Genomic DNA, 11,056 nt, shown 5'->3' on the forward strand with positions numbered 1-11,056 from the left:
TCTGAATTCACCAAACCACAGAAAAATTGTAGCACGGGAATTAGCAAGGACCCCAAATGCCCCCTGCAAACGGTCAAGACTTTGTGTCTCGTTCAAACCACTTTTGAAATCGTAAAGGATCATTGCCCGAAAAGGTTCCCTTTCGAGCTCCATTCTAGACAGCCGAATACTGCTCAAATCAACAAACAAGTGAAGGCGATACGCCGTTGAAACCTGCTTCGCATCTTTGCTCTGGATACCACTACCGAACGCAATTGTTGGAATTCAAATACTGTGCCACAACAATGCGTATCTCAAAACTTTCGTAGTGACCCTCGTTGTCATCATCTGACCGAAAAGGATAGATGTGATCTCCTTGGGAAACGACAGTATGCAGTTTTGAAGAATTAGGACTGTTAATTAAGCAATCTTATGGGGTTAAAATATTATTACCATCCTACCATTTTCTAATACGTACCGGTACTTTGATTTATTAGTGAAAAATACTACAGATATATTCAGAAAAAGAGCATTTTGTAATAAAATTTCTGCTATTAAAAATAGTTTTTATTATAATAACTCCCAAAATAAAGAAAATTGGTGAGAAAACAAAAATCCAAAAGTGTTACGTAACGAACGGGGGAGGGGTTCAGCCTTGCATTACGAAGTGTGACAAGGGGGAGGGAGAGGATAAAAATTGGTCAAAAGTAGCGTTACGTAATATGTGGACGGCCCCTTAAGACTAATCATTGTGTGTATTGGTAAGTAGCCGTAGCCAGCCCAAAAATATGAGGGGGCGGTAGAAGTTAGGGGGCCGACCCAACCATATTATAGTTCATCATTATAGTATAGCAGTTCATTTGCAAGCCTACGGTGAATATTTTAGGGGGCATACGCAGGGTGGGTCCTGGAGGTCCGCCCCCCGAAATCCCAACTTTAAAAAAATGTAATCTACTTTTAGGGGCAATTTTAGAAATTTTCATATAATTTAGCCTTAAATTGTATTTAAACCCCCCCAAAACGCTTTACGCCCCTCCCGAAATAAATTTCTGGGTACGTCCCTGTTAGGGGGAACAACAAAACTTTAGGGGGGCCCGGCACCCTAGTTCCCCTGTGGATACGGGCCTGCAGCCAAGCAACTAATCAAACACAAAAGCATCAATTGTCAGCTTTTTGAATGACAAGTTACAATTTCTCAGCACTAATAATTGGATGCTTTTTTTACATAAAAATAAGTTTATTTTCATACTTTATTTTCGGATAACAAAAAACTTTATTTCATTTAAGTATGTTCTTTCGCTTCGTAATAATCTATTACCAAAAGACAATTAGTCAAAAATATTTTGAAAATATCTTTAGTCCCCAAAACTAGTTAAGTCCATTAAAGTATAGCACTAGTAAACGGTCCACAATCAACTGCCAATGGTAACACGTATTAACATATTTTAATTTCAAAACAAATAATGGTGTTAAATCTGACCTCACGATAGTACTTATGCAGTATAAAAATAAGGATATTAGTAAAGAGTTAATATGAATTATGTTAATAGGAAATAAAATTAAAAATAGTTTACTCTACATAATCTAATTTAAGAAAAATAATGATAATAATAAAATAAAATAATGCAATAATAAAAAGATAGTTCTCTCGTGTTGAACAACATTGCTTTCCTCAATGCAGCCTCCAGAAGGGCGATAAATACGTATTATGAAGCACTCCAGTTCACATTTTTGGTTAGCCAACCACATATTAAGAAATGTCTCAAATTTATTTTTCAGACCTGCCCCCCCCCCCCCTCAAAACTTCCTGGATCTGTCCGTGATATCGGTTGTTGCCAATTAACTGATAATAGTCATAGCGTACCTTTTAAAATGTTTTCAAACGCTCTTTGCATAAGGAACAGTTTCCGTATTCTTTATTTTTTCTTTTCTCTTCTTTTCTTTTAATCGCCCTTTTACTCTGCTGGAAAGGGACTCCATGTGCAGTGTTTGGCACACGACCCACTCGGGAGAGTAATACTCCCAGAAGTACGTTTTTTTCGCGCCCTAATCTAGACAGCTGTTCTAAACGCTATCCTAGCCAGTTGTTTTAAGTTGGTCACAAAATTTATATCATGTAGTAGAAGGGGAACAAAACGAGCCCTGCGGGGTTTCTAACCCATTCCTACTACTACTACTACTTATCTGCACAAAAGTAAGTAAATCACTTTTTTGAATATTATTTTCATATTATTTTAATTTAAAAAGTGTTATAAAAATATTTTTAAAATGTTAAAAAAAATCCTCGAGCCGGGTTTGAACTCACGCCAAAAGGGACTTTCAGTAGTAGCATATACCGCTAGCCCACTCGGCCACGAAGACTGACAACAACAATTATTTGTTTTCTGCTATTTAAATGCAACGTGGCAAGAAATTGATAACACCAACCAATCAAACTGTGTTTCTCGTTCGTACTTCCGAGAGCATTACTCTCCTGATCTAGTCCTTTTGGCACAAGCTATGTGCGAGCAGCTCTGAAGTTGAATGTTTTCAAGGCCACCAACACATTTTGATAAGTACACTGTCGCGTGATTCACCCTTAGGGAGTGAGTATGCCACAGCAGTTGCATTGTGTGTTTCCGTATGATACTGAGATATTTCTTTGGCAGGAAAATAGTTTTGTATGGAACCAAAGACGACTGAATATAAAAACATTTAAAAGGTATACTCGGCCTGCAAGACTTACATGGCGGGCTTTACTTTGATGAATAAGGACAACCACTACCACAGTGCATGTTGTGGCACGAAAGTTGTAGTCTACGTGTCTGCCATGAGTTGGTCAGCTGTGTTTGCACACATCAGGCTTGACTTTCGTTTGTTGAGTACAGCACCTGAAATCCATTCATAATTCGATATGAAGGTTTCAACAAGTGACAGTTCTTGTGGATTGTTAATATGTTTTAGCTACTAAATGAGTGTCTTCATTATTCGATATAAAAAGAACAAATAAAGCTTTTTCTTTGGGTTTTCTGTTTTCCAAGCCTAGAAGTATTGTAGAACACGTTAAGTATGGTTTCACGCCTTTCTGCGTTGAGACATAGGAGGTGATGACGTCAAAACTTTAAAAAATATTTTTTTACTAGGCCGATATTTATTTCTTTTTTACTTTTTGGCGGATTTACTTTTGCAACTAGAAGATTGAAATTTTGCACAAACATGCAGTCCACCGAACAAAATTTATCAGATTTTTTCAGGTGATCTCTGCGTTAACACTGGGGGTCCATAGGGGCAAAAAGGTAAAAAAAATATTTTTAACCAAAGAATCTCTTTTTTTCCCGCGATTTTCACGTCTTAGATACACGATGGAGACATGTGAATGGTATCGTTTGAAAGCCAGTTCTGAAGAGAATTATGTACGACCCACGATTCTAGGATAAATAGGGATGTCTCAAGGAAACTTCTACACAAGATCCTGTTTTATACGGGAATCTGGGGTATTATGGATATATATATATATATATATATATATATATATATATATATATATATATATATATATATATATGGCAGGCTTAGTTTTGCACTTAGAAGATTGAAATTTGGACAAATATTCACTCCACCGAATAGTATATATCAGATTTCTTTCAGATCTCTGCGTTAAAACAGAGGGGTCCAGAGGGGCAAAAATTTAAAAGGATGTTTTGATGAAAAATTTCTTTCTTCGTGATTTTCCCGCGTTAGATACATGATAGAGACATGTGAATAATACCGCTTGAAAGGTAGTTCTATTCTCAAGAGAATGATGGCAAACCATGATCCTAGAATAAACACGGATGTCTCAGGAAATTTTTTTACCTGCCATCAGGGTCTTTTGCGGTAGTCTGGGGCACTGTGGGGATTACTGATAAATTCAATACTTTTCCTGCCCTTACTATTCAAGATAGAAACTTGAAATTTTGTACACACATATAGTATTTTGCAGTTGATTTTAAGATGTCTACGTTTACACGGGGCTCCAAAGACTAAAAAAATTTAAAAATCAGAAAAAATTCTGATTTCTCTCAAAATTTCTCACTTCAGGGACAAAATAGGGAAGTGTAAATGGTACACTCCGATTCAAAAACATTGCGACAGCTAACGCCGTGCAAACTTTGTTTAACAAATGGTGTAGTGTTTCTTTCTGAGAACGACAACACGAAAAGTTCATACTGCAGATCAATGATGTCTTTGAAATGTCCTGGTAATTCCCTTGCCCTTTCCCAACCAACATACGTAAATCGTCTCTATCATGATACAGGTGTTTGCTTTCATATTCTTACGTAATGCTTGTCCAGTATGATAAGTCGATTCTTCACAATCACATTGTAAAAATATTAACTTTGACGTGAATAAGATTTGAACCTATGTTAGATAGCTGTATTATGCATAAAGCCACTGCGTTACCCGAACACTTTCATGACACCTGAAATTAGAAGCCAAATTACTTACTTTAGGTGTGATCTTTGGAACGAATCAAAGTGCACAACGAAATTGATTTATTCGACGGCCTAGAGAGAAATTAGTGCCCACTAATAAATGAAGGAAATGCATACAATCCAGGAAAAATTACAGAAATAAAACATATTTTCAGTAATTTCGTCGTGCAAGTTCAAAAGTAGGGGAATAATAATAATAATAATAATAATAATAATAATAATAATAATAATAATAATAATAATAATAATAATAATAATAAATGTGTACATTCACACTATAGTAGTCTATTATTATTATTATTATTATTATTATTATTATTATTATATTGTTATTATTAGCTTCAATTACCCGCTTCATTGGGTTAAATTGAGAAAAAATATTAATATGGTCCGTTACTCAGTCACTGTTTCGTGTTACTAAAGCCTTCTTTGATATCGGCCATTTTCGTTGTATTTTTTATATCCTCTCCCATCCCTATGTTGTGGGGCATGGCATCTGCAGTGTCATTGTTGATCTCAGCGAGCCGGAAAACTGTGAATTCGACACTGATATTGGTTATTTCGATCATTTTTATATGTCTCTCCCTCCTCCCACTAGAGGGACTGAATTTGGGTTTAAACAGCATCAGATGTGTCACTATGAATCTCAGCGAATCCAAAAATTACAGATACACCACTTATACCAGTAATTTTTCGTTCTTTGTTAAATGTCGCTCCTCCTCTTCATCTCTTTAGTTCCAACGTCCAAGTGATACGACAGAAACCATCTCAGGTTCGAACTTCATCTAGGTTGAAAATTTGATCGTGATGGATCATTTGTTTCGCGAGTTACCAACTTTTATTTACACTTTTTAACTTCTCCCTCTCCTCAACCCTAAGCTATATCGTCAAAGTAAATAGATAAATGCTATCTTAGGCCCGAACCTGATCTGTGTTGAAAATTTAATTGAGATCGGTCGGGTGGTTCAAGAGTGATGAAGTCACAAAGACAGCCACTTTCATTTTCAGTTTTTTTTTTTACATGTTCCTCCCTCTCACCGGCCCCTACGTTGCACCGTCAAACTGAAATGACAAAAGTAGTCCCAGATCCGAACCTTATCTATGTTGAAAGCTTTATAGAGATCAGTTAGGTGGTTCAAGAGATTAGGAGCCACACACATAGTTACTTTCAATTTTATAATATAGGTTATTATTATTATTATTATTATTATTATTATTATTATTATTATTATTATTATTATTATTATTATTATTATTTGCTCACTTTTGAACTTGCACGGAGAACTTACTGCAAAATATGTTTTAATTTCACATTCTTTCCTCGATTGCTCGATTGTAAGTTTTTTTTGTCAGTGGGCACTTATTTCTCTCTAGGCCGTCGAACAAATCAATTTTGTTGTGCACTTTGTTGCAAATAACGTTACAGGAAGAAGCCGATTCGTTCCAAAGATCAGGGCTAAAGAAAGTAATATTCGGCTTGAAATTTTAGATGGCATGATAGTGTAGGGGTAACGCAATGGCCTTATGAATAATATTGATATCTACGAGAGCCATCCAGAAAGTGATACCCGTTTGCGCCGCTTGAAGCGCTGACGACTCGGAAAGCCGCTGGGCAAGGTCATAACGCGTCAGTGGCTTGTCTGCCTGCTCTGGGCGAGGTTGCGTGATGCTAGCAGTGCCTGTGTTATGTTTGTGCTCATTTATAATGATTAAACGAATTGAGAACCCCGCCAGTTGTGAAGTGAGGGCCGTGATTAAATTTCTCTATGAACGAAACGTTCGACCTTGTGAAATTCATTGCCAATTAAAGGAGGTGTATGGAGACAATGCGATGGACGAGTCGTCTGTTCGGCGCTGGTGTCGCAACTTCAACCTGGGGAGGGGGAGTACACACGACGAGGAGCGTTCAGGGAGACCATCTGTCATTACAGACGAACTGCTGAGGTCAGTAGACGAATGAGTGAGGAACGATCGGCGCGTCACAATTGATGAACTCTGTGAACATTTTCCTAATGTGTCTCGACTTTCTGGTGGGAAAAAGATTTGACAGTGATGACGAACTTAAAGGAGGCGTGACTACGTATCTCAATACGCTGGTGGCGGAGGACTATGACGCTGGAATACAAAAACTCGTCACACGGTATGACAAATACCTAAATTTGCTTGGTGATTATGTGGAGAAGTAATGTAAAGTATGTTCTTTCCAATTAAAATCTGTATATTTGTTAATATGTACTGATGTGTCTTTATTGCACAAACGGGTACCAATTTCCGGATGACCCTCGTAGCATAGTGATTGTGAAGAATCGACTTATCATACTGGACAAGCAATACATAACAATGTGAAAGCAAACACCTGTATCATGATAGAGACGATTTACGAATGTTGGATGGGAAAGAGGACAGGAATTACCAGGACATTCCAAAGACATCATTGATCTGCAGTATGCAATTTTCGTGTTATCGTTCTCAGAAAGAAACATTTCACCATTTGTTAAACAAAGATTGGCTAAAGCAATCGGTGATGTAGTGGTAACGTGTCAGACTTCCAAATGAAAAATCTTGGTTCGATACTCCATCAGTAGTATGATTTTTTCGCATAAAATAATGGCTGCAAATAGAGACTCATCTCCTGATGGAGAACTTACAAGGCATCACTAGCGATAGTTCGAGTAAATAGTGTGTGCGTTCTATATCATACACTGCAATAGTAAGTATGCTTCATATTTATATTCGTCCCTCTCTCTTTCTTTCTTGACGTTTCCCTATCTGTCTTTGCATCTTTCACTTCTCTAGCTCTCTCCCTCTCACACATACATGCAGTTCATATTCCAAAGTTAAAAAGGAGCAGAAGCCTGGTCCGGGGAATCTAATTAACTGTTAACTTCGGCGTCGTGTTTTTCGTGCTCTGGGGATAACATCAACGGCCTTAGTCATATCTGACAGAAATACTGTTTAAACGCAAGGAAATAAGTAAAATCTCTTTTTTATCCTCTGGGTTACCGAATCTCAGTCGAATTACTGGTTCACTACGGATTTAAATTCCTCGATCCAGTGGTGGTCTATAACCTAACCAACATCATACGACTGACACGATGATGCGTATGAGCTCTTAGTGTGTTCTTTCTCTCTGTGCAAATTACGCTATATTCGGAGGAGATGAATTCAATGCTGGATGTTCGGAACAGATAACTCTTCGGAAAAGACTAGAAAACAAAATTTTATTTTACTAGTTCGACACAATATTTGTTCCCGTCCTATAATTCAATGTGTTTTATTAACGTTGAAATTTGAAAGATGCTACATCTATGAGAAACATGAACTTTTCCTTTCCAACATTTGTAGCTTTCCATTACGATACAGTTTGGACTTTTAATATAGGTTATATCTGATAGATATTTAGCAATAAAATAGCACTCTTCAATTTTCTCTTTTTTCTTTCTTTCTCTTTTCTTTTCGTTTCGTTTTTCTCGTTCAGTTCGCATTAGTAGTCTGAAATGGAAGATATGACCAACGCTCTCTACTGGGTATATTAGAATGTATTTTGGATCATTACGTCCAACGAACACTACCGAATTTGCAGTCGAATCACGCGGAAACAAAGCATGTGTGTTAAACCTTTGACATTATCCTAGATGTGTCTCGGAGATCTACAGTTCTACTTGAAATTGAGTATGCTATCCATTATGAAAGTAACATAATAAATATTTAAAGGATCGTCTATATATCCGAATAGTTCTGAAAAACTATGTAAAAACAAACATTATTTCTATATTAGTGTTGGATTTCTGGAAACGGAACTTTATAATGTTAGGTTATTTTCTTACTACGTTTGAATTCCACAGTTTTATCTGTTCTCCCGTTACTTTTTCTTCTTCTCCTCTCCTTTCCTCTTCTCTCTCTCTTTCTCTGCTCATTTGTGAATCTCTGTGTAATAGACATTCATTGGTTTCAATTTTTCATTGTGGGTGTTTCAGTTTCTCCGTACATCAACCTATGAATCTTGTTTCGTCTCTTTTTTGTTATTTCTTTATATCTATACTAATACATGTATAGTTTGAAATAAGAATTGCGCTCATGTTGTTAGCTAATTTTAGTATGGAAGAGAAGAAAGGAGGTGAGAGAGGGGTCTCTTTACCTGACACGACTATGTGATAAGAAGATGTATATTTGGTGACCTAACTGCACGGCGTTAGCTGTCGCAATGTTTTATGCGGAGTTTGCCATTTAAAAGGCTGCTGTATTGTGATAAAACGAGACCTGAAGTATGATCATACGATAAATAGGGATGATGCTGATGTCACTTTACTGAATGTCTGTAATTTACTTTTAAACATCGGACACCCTGTAAAACAGAGCATACTCTGTCCCAAACAGATGATGTGTCACAAACGAGTTCACATTCTCATTTGTAGGAATATTAAGGTATAAGTTAGTCTAAAAACATAACTTTTTATATTTAATAATATTGTGTAATATGCAATATGGCGGAATTCAAGATCGGTTCGAAGGTGACCCCACTCCAAGTCAATGCAATAATGCCAATTGTAACATTTTTGCCTCCATCCACGCACGTCGTTATTATTGTTCTGTCCCAATACTTTTCACTAACCCCTGTATACAGCTCCACATGTGCCTTCTGACTGCAAAGTTAAACTAATCGCTTTCACAGAATATTTTTCATACTATACTTTGATCTAGGGCTAGAAATCGAATTTTAGAACTAAGGGGAAAATGAATAATATATAAAGTAACGAGAATACAGACTCCAAAAGACGGGAGTGCAACTTTACTTTAATGGAGAATGACTTAAGTAATAGCATTTGTTGCAGAACAATCAACAACCAAACAAAACTTATATCACCATTCAAATTTCCTATTTGCTACTAATAACTACAGATATTTTTCCTTCTTTTGCACAAAACCATCAACTTACCAAAGGGACAATATACACTTGTGCATGCTCGATTTCCTCTCGTGCTTTGATCTCAGGCTTTTTAGCCGTGGAACCGGGCCCTTTTGACGCGGGGCCTTTTTCAGTCGGGACTATTTTACGCGTGGCACTTTCGACTCGAACGGTATTGGTGCGCGGCCGTTTTGATTCCGGACCTTTTGACCAGGGCACTTTTGAAACAGCGCACTTTTGACGCGGTCTCATTTGTCGCCGACTCCTTACCCGGGCTCTTTCTACTCGGGGCCGTTTTGACTTGGACCCTTTTGACTCGGCCCCTTTGGTCGCCGAGCCCTTTAGACGCGGGACCGTTTTTGACTAGGGCAGTTTTGTCATAGGGCCCTTTCGCCCGGGGCTCTTTTGACTCGGGCATTTCGATCCTCGCCCTTCTGGCATAGAATATATATTCACCAGCTGAAATGCGTTGGGCAGGGGGAAGTTATGAGTAAATAGATGTTCAACGATCCAGGGCACAGTAAAAATACTTACGTAAGTGGTCATATATCTTTCTTTCTCCTGATTTCCACTCTTGATCTCAGGTTCTTTAGCCGTGGAATGGTATTTACCGGGCCTTTTATCCCGGGGTCTTTTTGACGCGAGGCTTCTTTGACACGGCCTCTTTTAACGCGGGGCCTCTTTTGACTCGGGAACTTTTGACACAGGACAGTCTTCACCCGTGCCCTTTTGATGCGGTGTCCTTTTTCACCGGGCATTTTTAGATAGGACCCTTTTGTCGCGACGACCTTTTGACTTGGGTACTTTTGACAGCGGGGCCCTTTTGACTTGGACCATTTTGTCGCCGGTCCCTTTTGACCGAGGTCCAGTTTACTTGGGCATTTCTGTCTTCGCCTTTTTGTCCGTGTCCTTCTGACAGAACTATATATATATATACATCAACTCTGTGTGGGGCAGGGCAGGGGTAGGTATGATTAAATACATGATCAATGACCAGGGCGCAGTAAAATTTGTTACACCACTGATCATATCTCTTTCTTTCTCCTGATTTCCAGTCCTGATCTCAGGCTTTTTCGCCGTGAAATTATATTGCCGGGCCCTTTTGACGCGGAGCCTTTTGAGTCGGTCCTTTTTGACGCAGGGGTCTTTTGACTTGTCCCGTTTTAACGGAGGCCTTTTTGACTCGGGCTTCCTTTCGCGGTGCCCTTTCGCCTGTAACCCTTCTGACCCGGGACCGTTTTGACCCGTGTCCTTTTTGAGGTGAGGTCCCTTTGACTCGGACATTTTTGATAGGGGCTTTTTGTCGCGACGTCCTTTTGATTCCGGCCCTTTTGACAGCGGGCCTGTTTTGATTCGGATCCTTTTGTCGCAGGGCCCTTTCGACCCTTTTTATTCGGGCATTTCTATTCTTGTCTTTTGTCCGTGCCCTTCTGACATAGAAATATATATATATATATATATATATATATATATATATATATATATATATATATATATATATATATATATATATATATATATATATATATATATATACCAGCTGAAATGCGGGCGTCAGAGGGAAGGTATGAGTTGAATGAACGATCAGGGCACAATAAAATTAGTTACGCCACTGGTCATATGTATCTTTCCCCTGGTTTTCACTCCTGATCTCAGGTTTTTTAGCCGTGGAATTGTATTTGCCGACCCCTTTGACGCGGGGCTCTTTTGACTTGGC

Source organism: Thermobia domestica, chromosome 15, assembly GCF_964235325.1.
Source record: "Thermobia domestica chromosome 15, izTheDome1.hap1.1, whole genome shotgun sequence".
Taxonomy (NCBI): domain Eukaryota; kingdom Metazoa; phylum Arthropoda; class Insecta; order Zygentoma; family Lepismatidae; genus Thermobia; species Thermobia domestica.